The 14,724-nt window shown below is 31.2% G+C and overlaps 1 protein-coding gene across 1 annotated transcript in view; it reads right to left on the bottom strand.

Annotated features, from left to right (window-relative positions):
- The window catches only part of LOC125049104 (knirps-related protein-like), a 63,406-nt gene that overhangs the window by 15,586 nt on the left and 33,096 nt on the right, over positions 1-14,724 (bottom strand). The window lies entirely within an intron of this gene.

Raw genomic sequence — 14,724 nt, forward strand, 5'->3', positions numbered from 1 at the left:
AGATCATGAAACAGATACAGAAATCTGAGGCCAAAATGGTTGCAGCGCGAGAGAAAATTAACTAATGACCATGCATTAGTTTAATTCAGTTTATGAGTCGCACACTGCAAATGCTGCTTTGGAAACCTTCGTAACCCCTTTTTAAACAAGCATTTATCGTCAAGCCCTCGCAATATAGCAGATATGTTTCTGATAAGAATACTTCCCGACATCAACCAAGCGCCAGTTTATATCGCAATTCTCAAACATAACTAACAGAACATGCAATAACAAACAAGTACCAAGTATCGATATCGAAAAAAGGATGTCATAAAAACGACAAATTACGCGCTGTACGCTCATACCGGATCATGTTCGGGCTAATTTAGAGCGGGTCGATGAGCGGAGCGATAAGCGGCGCGGGCGCCCCACTGCGTGATTTACTCGATCCGAGCTCGCCCGATGACAGCCGAGATGTTACCGATTAGCGTTCGTGATACACTGCGTCGCTCCACTGTTTTATGTGCGAGCATGAAAAATTGGTGTTCAAAGGTTAATTCCTAATTCATCGAGTCGCGATTTCCAAATTTAAATATGATTTTTATGTAAATGTTTTAGGGAAAGTTCGTGAGCTAATGTATGATTAGTCAAGTTCATTAAAAGGGTTCAAAAATAGACGTAACGGAGACTAATAATTTAGGGAATTCGGGCAGCTATTGGGGTGATATTTGCGTAGTAGTTTTACAAAAGTGAACATAGATTATATTTCAATTGTATAATATATGGCCATGTTAGAATATATCATAAAATAAGATAAAAACTGTGCATCCATAGACAGCGAACACCATACGAATTTGTAAATCGACTTTTTAACATATTATACAAAGAATAAAAAGTCATAAGATCTAACTGGCCGGTGACCATATCAGTCAGAATTTATAACCAATAAAAACGGACCTATAGGAGTGGTCTGGTACTACACCTGTCGCGTTATCTTGAAGCTTTGATATGAGCTTTAAGCTGCGTATGAACTAACGGTCATGTTCTTTAATTACATCAAACAATAAACTATCAATTCATTAATAGTTTATTAGGAGACAATAAGAAATTTAATAAGATTTTTTATGTGCTAACTACATTTACTAAAAATCTAATGCGTAAGATTAAATCCTAGCTTAGTCTCTTACTCACTCTCTTCTCAGTCGTATTCTTCATTGCTGAAGGTCGTGTTAAGGTTCCTGCTTCTCTGCTAGTGTTATCTCTCCACTTTGTTCGAGAATCGTGACTTGGTCATTCCAGCGGGTTAGCAATCTACCCTAGGGGCCTTTTGCTTTCCACCTTGCCGACGACAACCAGCTTGTCCAGGTTATCTGGTCCGAGGTGGGCGATATGATCAAAGTAAGTAAGAATGGTTCTAAAGCATGTTGTTGAGAGTCTCGTACGAACTCTGAGTTGATCCAATATTATTTGCATAGTTCTTTTAGTGGTCCATGGTATTCGAAGCATCTTTCTCCAACACCACATCTCCAATGCATATGACATACTAACTACTGCTAGAAACAGTCGAGTATTTATTTCTGAAATAATTGCCCCAAAGCGTCTACTAACATTTAAAAATTAACAATAAATTGTAATATATAAAAATAAAATTTAAATTGTTTATGCATAATCGCTACTGGATTCATAATTTTATTTTAATGTTACTCGTAATGCTTTAAAAGTGTAATAACAATATATTGCGATAACCTTTCAGCGCGTATGTCTATAAAGTATTTTTTATTGAAATTAATCCAGTAATTTAAAGTGTTGACTACCACGTAATTATATTTTAAACCCATCATAAACAGTATCGTAATATTAAAACGATAATAATAAAGATATCATAACTCAACTGAATGGTACTATTTATTTGATTTAAGTATCTTCCGTATATTTTGTAATGTTTTAGACTAAAACTATATGCATAGCTAAATTTCACACACTCTGAACACAGTACCTGGATCTATGTGAACGGATAGTTCAGAAACTTCAAGTAAGAAATAAAAATTAAACAGTTTTGCAGCCTGCGTTACCAGGTGGTTCGGCATTTCATGAAATATAGTCAGCAAAAGTTCATACATGTCTATAATAAAATCGATTGAAAAATAGCTTAATTTTATTTGTAATAATTTACACTTACAACTGTAAGACAAAAATGTCCTGACTGTTAATAAATCGATGTTGTCTATAAATCATATTTCTTCAAATTAATTAAAAATAAATTAAACATTCATACAAAGTTTATCAATTCGATTGAACAAAAATTAAACATAATTTTAAAATGAATTAAAGAACCTGATTTACATTCCAAAGTATCCTCAAATTGTTTTAAATATTAATTCAATAACACCTAATTGATACGAATAAGACAGTTAACGAAATAAGCTAATTAATATGATAATTGCATGTCTAGATCGCATCCAAGATAAATTATTACCGACTCAGTGACAATCTGCGCTTTTTATATAAGTATTTTTGCGATAAATCAATTTAATATCAACTTTATCAGCACCTGATTAAGTTTAATTTAGCATAAAGAATACATAATTGTACCCTCAAAAGTGCAAGCGAAACTGACAAATTAATTAAATTCAGGAATCAGGGAATCGATATGTTTAATCGAATTTAATGCTCGAATACACTATGAAGATTCGTAAGTGAAGAAACTTTTGCACATTTTTACGCAAGGTCATTGACCTGGTTTGTCATTTTGGGGCATATATTCTTATTAATTGCGATTTTAAGCCATTTCAAGGTGTTATTAATAATTTCACGCTTTGAAGATGAGTCAGATATTTGGAATATCTTTATAGCCATGTTACCGTTACGTACCAAACCTATAATAGGATTTGCTTACATAGGATAAAATTAAGCATATAAACATATATAAAATGAAGAATCTGATACAATTAATGCTATATACTCAAAAACTAATTATTTCAAACTGTTCATAAATAAAATGTGTGATTCCTGACGAACGATTAGGTTCAGGAACAATTCATTAAGGTTTTATGTAAATTGACTTAAAGAGATCACAAGTAGTTTTAACAAAAAATATAAGATTCACGCGGCAAGTATAGCAGGTAGTTAGGATGTAGCGATTCATTTTCATAGATTATTATGCCACCCAACCGAATTCTAGTAGGAAATGAAGATATTTTTCTACTATGTAACCATACTCGAGCAGTTATAGTAGAATTTCGAATCTAGGAGAAAGTTCCCACGGGGCGCGACGACGGCGGTCGCAAATGACAGAGGAGAGTGATTCACACGCTCGCCTCTCCGTACCGTTTGATCATCTACCGTCATTATATCGATCGTCACATGTTTTAGAGCACGGAGGTTCTTTAACGCTATAGGAAAATACAATAAGCGATACTACGACATTAAGCTACGTCTAACAGAACGCAGTAATCTACTTTATATAATTTCCTTTTAACCAAAGTACTAAACCACACAGAATAATAATTTCAAGGGCTCGCTTTTGCAATTGGCATTTTTTTGCAACACAGTCTTTCAATGCGAAATGTAATGCGAAAATCTAAATTCTATACGCTGTTTATTTACAAAATGGCTCACGTGGTCCGAATACAAGTGCCTCACTCTGATTGAATACTAATGATTATGTCTAATGTACTTAATCTGGATCGTTATATGAAATAGAACATACATGTCTTAAGGTATATGCATACGTTTGTTTGCATATTACTTCTATCTAGATTAGTGTACCAGTGACGTTGCCTTAAAATCTACTTTAGTTATTAAATACGGTAAAATTCCGAGTAAACGGCCGCGGCGTGTTAGTGGAAGGAAAACATCATGGCTTCATAACGTTAAGGACGGGTAAAACTGCGGAAGAGTTCGAAACAGACTGCCGACCAGTAATGGATACGCACCAAAAGACTACTTACAGGCTAGGCCAGTATGATAATTAGTTCTAATATACTTATCTATTACTGTTCTAATTACAATTAGAACTTTAAAGATCCATAACAAACATTTAAACAAGCAATATCGTTAACACACTGTACTGCAGTTAAAATCTTAGTTACAGTTAACACTTTTTAAAATTCGATCTATTTCAAAGCTCTTCGATTTATGTTACTATCACATTATCTTGTCCATTAAATTAAAACCAATACAACCAGCGTTAACTCGACACAATAACGTAATTTATTCGAAAGACCGTTTCGAGAATAACTAAGAAAGGTTTTCTCACAAAACAACACTGTATCGTAAGTGAGCGCGACCAATGTGTAATGGCGGGAACTTCAATGCCATAGATAACAAATACTTTATACTTGATCATTGACAGCTTTGACAATGGCAATGCGATTTTAAATTTGGAATAGTGTTCAATAGATTGTGGATGGCTTTTTAGGTGTTGTTTTATTATATGCTATACTAGTACGGGAGGTAGCAACGTTTGAAAAAAAAGAATTTTAGGTCAGCTGATTTTGTGATATGTCTTCCTTCTTGCACTTCCGGTTAGAGTCTGGGCAATCTGGCTGGCGGTAGCGGTTGCGTTCATTAGTGCGCATCCTATCTGTCCAGGTAATAATCCTGGATTTTAAAAGCATTTTAAGAAGCGTAATTTTTAATTTTTCGTTTTTAAATACGTCTACCTGACATACTTTTTTTATTGCCAGACATTTTTCACGTTGCTAACTATGTGCCAGACGCGATTTTAAGTTTTATTTTTATAAAAATTTCAAAGCATTTTAGAATGTCTGTAATTTTAATATTATGTTATTTAAATATAAGAAAAACTGAAAATGAATTTGCCAGACATTAATTCGATTGTTAAGTCTTGAATTAAAATGATAAAGTATTGCAGTATGATGAAGCATTGCATTTTAAGAAGCGTAATTTTTGATTTTTCCTTTTTAAATACGTCTACCTGACATACTTTTTTTATTGCCAGACATTTTTCACGTTGCTAACTATGTGCCAGACGCGATTTTAAGTTTTATTTTTATAAAAATTTCAAAGCATTTTAGAATGTCTGTAATTTTAATATTATGTTATTTAAATATAAGAAAAACTGAAAATGAATTTGCCAGACATTAATTCGATTGTTAAGTCTTGAATTAAAATGATAAAGTATTGCAGTATGATGAAGCATTGCATTTTAAGAAGCGTAATTTTTAATTTTTCCTTTTTAAATACGTCTACCTGACATACTTTTTTTATTGCCAGACATTTTTCACGTTGCTAACTATGTGCCAGACGCGATTTTAAGTTTTATTTTTATAAAAATTTCAAAGCATTTTAGAATGTCTGTAATTTTAATATTATGTTATTTAAATATAAGAAAAACTGAAAATGAATTTGCCAGACATTAATTCGGTTGTTAAGTCTTGAATTAAAATGATAAAGTATTGCAGTATGATGAAGCATTGCATTTTAAGAAGCGTAATTTTTGATTTTTCCCTTTTAAATACGTCTACCTGACATACTTTTTTTATTGCCAGACATTTTTCACGTTGCTAACTATGTGCCAGACGCGATTTTAAGTTTTATTTTTATAAAAATTTCAAAGCATTTTAGAATGTCTGTAATTTTAATATTATGTTATTTAAATATAAGAAAAACTGAAAATGAATTTGCCAGACATTAATTCGGTTGTTAAGTCTTGAATTAAAATGATAAAGTATTGCAGTATGATGAAGCATTGCATTTTAAGAAGCGTAATTTTTGATTTTTCCCTTTTAAATACGTCTACCTGACATACTTTTTTTATTGCCAGACATTTTTCACGTTGCTAACTATGTGCCAGACGCGATTTTAAGTTTTATTTTTATAAAAATTTCAAAGCATTTTAGAATGTCTGTAATTTTAATATTATGTTATTTAAATATAAGAAAAACTGAAAATGAATTTGCCAGACATTAATTCGGTTGTTAAGTCTTGAATTAAAATGATAAAGTATTGCAGTATGATGAAGCATTGCATTTTAAGAAGCGTAATTTTTGATTTTTCCCTTTTAAATACGTCTACCTGACATACATTTTTTATTGCCAGACATTTTTCACGTTGCTAACTATGTGCCAGACGCGATTTTAAGTTCTATTTTTATAAAAATTTCAAAGCATTTTAGAATGTCTGCAATTTTAATATTATGTTATTTAAATATAAGAAAAACTGAAAATGAATTTGCCAGACATTAATTCGGTTGTTAAGTCTTGAATTAAAATGATAAAGTATTGCAGTATGATGAAGCATTGCATTTTAAGAAGCGTAATTTTTGATTTTTCCTTTTTAAATACGTCTACCTGACATACTTTTTTTATTGCCAGACATTTTTCACGTTGCTAACTATGTGCCAGACGCGATTTTAAGTTTTATTTTTATAAAAATTTCAAAGCATTTTAGAATGTCTGTAATTTTAATATTATGTTATTTAAATATAAGAAAAACTGAAAATGAATTTGCCAGACATTAATTCGATTGTTAAGTCTTGAATTAAAATGATAAAGTATTGCAGTATGATGAAGCATTGCATTTTAAGAAGCGTAATTTTTAATTTTTCCTTTTTAAATACGTCTACCTGACATACTTTTTTTATTGCCAGACATTTTTCACGTTGCTAACTATGTGCCAGACGCGATTTTAAGTTTTATTTTTATAAAAATTTCAAAGCATTTTAGAATGTCTGTAATTTTAATATTATGTTATTTAAATATAAGAAAAACTGAAAATGAATTTGCCAGACATTAATTCGGTTGTTAAGTCTTGAATTAAAATGATAAAGTATTGCAGTATGATGAAGCATTGCATTTTAAGAAGCGTAATTTTTGATTTTTCCCTTTTAAATACGTCTACCTGACATACTTTTTTTATTGCCAGACATTTTTCACGTTGCTAACTATGTGCCAGACGCGATTTTAAGTTTTATTTTTATAAAAATTTCAAAGCATTTTAGAATGTCTGTAATTTTAATATTATGTTATTTAAATATAAGAAAAACTGAAAATGAATTTGCCAGACATTAATTCGGTTGTTAAGTCTTGAATTAAAATGATAAAGTATTGCAGTATGATGAAGCATTGCATTTTAAGAAGCGTAATTTTTGATTTTTCCTTTTTAAATACGTCTACCTGACATACTTTTTTTATTGCCAGACATTTTTCACGTTGCTAACTATGTGCCAGACGCGATTTTATGCTACGGTCACACGCGCGCCGTGCAGCCCGTCCTGGGCCGGCGGACATTCAAGCTGTTCACACGCACGCCGTCGTGTCAGTCAGTGCCAGAATGGCGAGCAGCGAGGATCTCGGTGTTGTTGCTGCCATATCCTTTGGCTTAACTTATTTTTATTGGAAAAAGAAACAAAATAATGAACTACGGAGAAAAAGAAAAATACTGCAAATTAATATATATATAATATAATAGTTGAATGAAGATCCACTCGTCGCGAAAGCGCGGGAGAGACTGCCTGCGCGCGTGTAAACAGTCACCGGGCGCCCGCACATTCATCCTTTGAACTTTGCCAAAAAACCGACACTTGCCCGATTCGCGGCATTCACGTTCACAGGCGCGTTCACGGGCTCGGGCGTACCGTTTACACGCTCGTGAATGTGAATGTGCACGTTGAATGTGGAGTTGAACGCGCGCGTGTGAACTAAGCATTAAGTTTTATTTTTATAAAAATTTCAAAGCATTTTAGAATGTCTGTAATTTTAATATTATGTTATTTAAATATAAGAAAAACTGAAAATGAATTTGCCAGACATTAATTTGGTTGTTAAGTCTTGAATTAAAATGATAAAGTATTGCAGTATGATGAAGCATTGCATTTTAAGAAGCGTAATTTTTGATTTTTCCTTTTTAAATACGTCTACCTGACATACTTTTTTTATTGCCAGACATTTTTCACGTTGCTAACTATGTGCCAGACGCGATTTTAAGTTTTATTTTTATAAAAATTTCAAAGCATTTTAGAATGTCTGTAATTTTAATATTATGTTATTTAAATATAAGAAAAACTGAAAATGAATTTGCCAGACATTAATTCGATTGTTAAGTCTTGAATTAAAATGATAAAGTATTGCAGTATGATGAAGCATTGCATTTTAAGAAGCGTAATTTTTAATTTTTCCTTTTTAAATACGTCTACCTGACATACTTTTTTTATTGCCAGACATTTTTCACGTTGCTAACTATGTGCCAGACGCGATTTTAAGTTTTATTTTTATAAAAATTTCAAAGCATTTTAGAATGTCTGTAATTTTAATATTATGTTATTTAAATATAAGAAAAACTGAAAATGAATTTGCCAGACATTAATTCGGTTGTTAAGTCTTGAATTAAAATGATAAAGTATTGCAGTATGATGAAGCATTGCATTTTAAGAAGCGTAATTTTTGATTTTTCCCTTTTAAATACGTCTACCTGACATACTTTTTTTATTGCCAGACATTTTTCACGTTGCTAACTATGTGCCAGACGCGATTTTAAGTTTTATTTTTATAAAAATTTCAAAGCATTTTAGAATGTCTGTAATTTTAATATTATGTTATTTAAATATAAGAAAAACTGAAAATGAATTTGCCAGACATTAATTCGGTTGTTAAGTCTTGAATTAAAATGATAAAGTATTGCAGTATGATGAAGCATTGCATTTTAAGAAGCGTAATTTTTGATTTTTCCTTTTTAAATACGTCTACCTGACATACTTTTTTTATTGCCAGACATTTTTCACGTTGCTAACTATGTGCCAGACGCGATTTTAAGTTTTATTTTTATAAAAATTTCAAAGCATTTTAGAATGTCTGCAATTTTAATATTATGTTATTTAAATATAAGAAAAACTGAAAATGAATTTGCCAGACATTAATTCGGTTGTTAAGTCTTGAATTAAAATGATAAAGTATTGCAGTATGATGAAGCATTGCATTTTAAGAAGCGTAATTTTTGATTTTTCCTTTTTAAATACGTCTACCTGACATACTTTTTTTATTGCCAGACATTTTTCACGTTGCTATGTGCCAGACCTGATTTTAAGTTTTATTTTTATAAAAATTTCAAAGCATTTTAGAATGTCTGTAATTTTAATATTATGTTATTTAAATATAAGAAAAACTGAAAATGAATTTGCCAGACATTAATTCGATTGCTAAGCCTTGAATTAAAATGTAAAAGTCATGAAAAGTATTGCAGTAATAATGCTTGTAGTACGAGCATAAAAAGGAATATAAAATTAGATTAAAATTAATAATCAACACTTTATTTAAATTGTCCTAATTACTAAATGTAAGTTATGAATAATTAATATTAAGTTTTCAAGTTGTTTTAGCCTATAGTGACGTCACAAAAAAGAGGCATCTTCATAATCATCATCATCATCGTCGCTGTCTTTGTCGGTGTCATTCATATCATCTTCGTGGGAACTTTCGTTATCTTCTAAAACTCTATCAATCACCATCCTCAGTTGCAGATATTATTGTTCAAAGTAAGTGTTAAATGGAACATTTATCAATAATAACTAAAATGTTTAATAACGAATAAGAAAAATTACACTGTTTATTTTTTTTCTGTTGCAGATGATAGAGTTTTAGAAGATAACGAAAGTTCCCAAGAAGATGATATGAATGACACCGACAAAGACAGCGACGATGATGATGATGATTATGAAGATGCCTCTTTTTTGTGACGTCACTATAGGCTAAAACAACTTGAAAAACTTAATATTAATTATTCATAACTTACATTTAGTAATTAGGACAATTTAAATAAAGTGTTGATTATTAATTTTAATCTAATTTTATATTCCTTTTTATGCTCGTACTACAAGCATTATACTGCAATACTTTTTCATTTTAATTCAAGACTTAACAATCGAATTAATGTCTGGCAAATTCATTTTCAGTTTTCTTATATTTAAATAACATAATATTAAAATTACAGACATTCTAAAATGCTTTGAAATTTTTATAAAAATAAAACTTAAAATCGCGTCTGGCACATAGTTAGCAATGTGAAAAATGTCTGGCAATAAAAAAAGTATGTCAGGTAGACGTATTTAAAAAGGAAAAATCAAAAATTACGCTTCTTAAAATGCAATGCTTCATCATACTGCAATACTTTATCATTTTAATTCAAGACTTAACAACCGAATTAATGTCTGGCAAATTCATTTTCAGTTTTTCTTATATTTAAATAACATAATATTAAAATTACAGACATTCTAAAATGCTTTGAAATTTTTATAAAAATAAAACTTAAAATCGCGTCTGGCACATAGTTAGCAACGTGAAAAATGTCTGGCAATAAAAAAAGTATGTCAGGTAGACGTATTTAAAAGGGAAAAATCAAAAATTACGCTTCTTAAAATACAATGCTTCATCATACTGCAATACTTTATCATTTTAATTCAAGACTTAACAACCGAATTAATGTCTGGCAAATTCATTTTCAGTTTTTCTTATATTTAAATAACATAATATTAAAATTACAGACATTCTAAAATGCTTTGAAATTTTTATAAAAATAAAACTTAAAATCGCGTCTGGCACATAGTTAGCAACGTGAAAAATGTCTGGCAATAAAAAAAGTATGTCAGGTAGACGTATTTAAAAAGGAAAAATTAAAAATTACGCTTCTTAAAATGCTTTTAAAATCCAGGATTATTACCTGGACAGATAGGATGCGCACTAATGAACGCAACCGCTACCGCCAGCCAGATTGCCCAGACTCTAACCGGAAGTGCAAGAAGGAAGACATATCACAAAATCAGCTGACCTGAAATTCTTTCTCGAAAACGTTGCTACCTCCCGTACTATACGTTAAGCAACTGCAAGAAGTCAAACTAAAGGGAGCCATAATTTTTCTAATTCGCTTTATTAATTATATTGATATTAATTTTAACATTGTTAAAGTATCGTAATCCTTCAATAGTGTACGTATCTGTATTATTATATGTTTTTGAATGCCGCAAGGAATCAAACCTAAAATATTAGTTTATATCACATTTAATTATAAGTATCTAATGGACGCGGTATTTCTTACATTATACGTTTTATGATTTTATTATCAGAATACACTTGTTACATTTTACTGCCCTCTTCACAGAGTTTTTACATTGACGCGTAATAAAAATGCAGTAAGTATAATATCCGATATAAATCGAATCAGTAATACCTCCTTTGCGGTATGCCTTGATTTCATTTTGATAGGTGATAATTTGTTATGCCCTGCTACACCATAGGTACATGGTACTCGTACTTAATACCCGATTAGGAGAACTGTTTTTGCTATCATTCTATATCGCATTACAGTAATTATAGTAAATACTGCGAGGTATTAACCTTATTACTGTTTTCTTACTTTCAAATATGCAATAAACAAATCATAGAGCAAATGACATTCATCCGTCACTTTTCAAATGTGGAATCATAATTCAAATTTCAAATGAAGAATTGAAGCGTGCAAAATTCAATAATTCAAGTGAATTTTCGCAATTGCGTTGTATCAATTCATAGGTTATGAATAGTGTAATGGAGCATAGACCATAGGTTATATTTGCGGCCTCACATCGAAATTATACTCGTTATTATCGCAGACCCGCCTGACCTGATGAATTTGTTCTGCAATATCATAATTTATTGTTGCTTAAATATTAAACTGATATGTGCAAGTGTTTAGCCATCGATAATTTTATACAACGCAAAACATATGATATCGCTGTTATTATCTGTCATATTTTTGTAAACAGATAATATTAAAACTAAGACAATGTCACGACGTTGACAGGGGTACACAAATGCGATCCTATTAAAATAATTGTCTAAAGTTTTTCGTAAGTTATGCCCTTTTTTTTCTTTCAGTTTTGAGGCAGAATCATTATTCATAAATATTTGTCATTTCGAAAGGGCTCGCCATATAAATCTATAAAGAATTCCGTTACAAATTATACGAATACACCAATGATTAATTACCAAATCGATACTATTCTAGCGTCGCGCGTGACACGTCACTATGACAGGCAAATTTTTGACAGCCATGACAAATTGATATGACAAAATATTTCAACAGTTGCGTAAAACGATTCCAACCAACCCTCGTCAATTATTGGATCTCACGTAGATCTATAGCAAATTAATGGATTGATCGTAGACTTTATAAGCCTAACAATAGAACTCTATTTGGTGGGTAATGTCAAGAGGATATTAACATATGAAATGCGTAACGCAGGTCACGAATGACGTAGCGATCTGAAATTCCAAATTTGAATGAATGAATTCAAATAAAGAAATGAATGGAGAGAACGTGAGCGATTTGTCGAATGACTAGGCGAATGAATAAAGATGAATGTACTCTAGGTAATTATGCACGTAGCTCTTTAAACATCTGCTAAACATTCTACTAAATATTATTATTTCAAAATAAGTTTATTTGAAAAGCTTGTAGCTTCTGCTACTGAGACCTAACAAATAGTTACATATTCATACACTCACTCATGAACGCGTGTTACGACTTACGCGTCGCGTAATGCTATTTTTTAAAACAAAAATACAGTAAACAGTTTAAAAAAAACAAAATTGTAATAAAAAAAAAGAAATAAAGAATATTAGCTTAGTTATGGAATTATGTCTTAAGTTTGTTATGGAAGAGCCGGACACCCTGACACAGGTACTTAGGTATTTCTTTACTTAAAAAGGGTTCCTAAGTCTTACAGATTGTAATGCATACTTATAATTAATAAACACTGTATATTTTTTTTGAAAATCTCATATATGAAGATGTGATCTTTGAATTCAAAAACTAATTGATCTGTTCTGTTGGAGATCAACATAAAGTTACATTATATTCGGTATAAATATACATATGATTATTTGAAATTAACAAATTGTCGTTTTATAACAACGACCGCAACAAATTCAGAAAAATACCTAACGTACTTAATGATAAATTGTTAATGATCATAGATAATAATTTAATAAACGATTACAAGTGTAACTGTTAGTCTCTGACGTTAAATAAAACGTGAACTGTCAAATCACTCTCCGAACAATGTATTATAATTTGTATTACAATCGGTTAAATTGCAATAATTGTTCGCTATGATAACACAATTACCAGTACAAAAGTGGTGAAAGAAATCTTTAAAATACCAAAGAACAAATATATTATTCAAATAATGGAGCAGAAAGCTTTCTACATCGCGTGTGACCTCTGACACACAAATCAAATCGATGACTAGTCAATATAATTCGATTTGAAGTGCTATCATAAGTTTTGTATATTATACTTCGATTGTTTGACGCTTAATTTCACAAGCACAGATTATAAACGACAGCGATTTTTTGGCGCGAAATAAAGTAGTAACGTTATAATCTGTGAACATAGAACACGGAAATCGTTGCTAAAGTATGCATTGTAAGAAAATTTTCCTAATTCTAGACAGCTCTATCGTGGAACAGAAGTTGTGTATGGAAACCCGATGTTTAAGATATCTCTCTCTCTCTTCAGTCGGCAGTTCATGTCTAAGCGTCGTGGTCAGCAAGGAAACATCTGAAGTGGACAATCTGTTTCCACCGGTTATTTGGCCTCCCTTATAACAGTGAATAGTTTTGAAGACAATGAGTCTTTCACTTGATTGGTCCACCTGGTTGGTGAACGGCCACGTGATCTTTTGCCTTCTGTGTTACCAACCGCGATCAATCTCTCCAAGTTCACGCCACTGCGCATGGTATGGCCGAAATAGCCAATTCGCTGTCGGCATATGGTAGACAGGCGAGTCCAGTTGCGGTTAAATTTAAAGTTATTTTTAACCAGCTAAGTCTTACCGTTTAAATTGTCTAATTCACTCACCGTTTAACATGAGTTGGAGCGTGTCTGGACAATCGCATCATTACTGGCTTGATTAAGTAAAACCCATTAATCTTGTCTTTATTATCGAGTTACTTAGTAATAAAACGTTAGTTAATCCTCTACGAAACAGACAGCTAGGTCGTCGAACTTATTCTTAAAATAAAAACATAGTTTTGGCGAACTATCTGTGCTTAACTCCATAATCTTGCTGTTACATGCTTAAAGATCTTATTATACTTATAGAAGACATTAAATAGAGTTCAATTCCATTTAAAAAAAATCGTTATTTAAAATAAAAACTACCTGAATTATTGATAACGATTATTTATAGTCAAAACTCTATAAAACACGCAATTGCATCAAATTTTATGACACTGTAATAAGATTTCTAAAAGCCTCAGCTCAGTCGTTTTATTGGCTGTCCCTTAATTAGAAATGGATCTAGCCATTCAACGGAGTGTGCCGATCGAATCTTTCATCTGATGAGGTTTTATAGATCACATCTTTATGAATAACATACATAAATAAGTATCCAATCGGCCTACAGTTACGATACCTATTAACATAACGAATATTTCGGTGATAAGATTCTCACCACCTACTTATATAAAGATAAATCATTTTAAAATATGTATATTCATAATGATACCCTGAATTTAAGGTGATTTGTCTGTTGGTAGATATTAATTTTAGTGACTCGTATATTTAGGTGAGTTGCGGGTAAGAGATCATAATTAGGTCGGATAATTTATAAAATATATGTAATCTAAAAGCTCACCCTAACCGGTATAAAATAACGGATGACTAAAGTAAACGTTCAATATTTTTTTGCTCTACATAAAACCTTGCAAAATTTGAACAATTAAATAATAGATGCGAACAATAGGTCAA

Source organism: Pieris napi, chromosome 4, assembly GCF_905475465.1.
Source record: "Pieris napi chromosome 4, ilPieNapi1.2, whole genome shotgun sequence".
NCBI classification, from domain to species: domain Eukaryota; kingdom Metazoa; phylum Arthropoda; class Insecta; order Lepidoptera; family Pieridae; genus Pieris; species Pieris napi.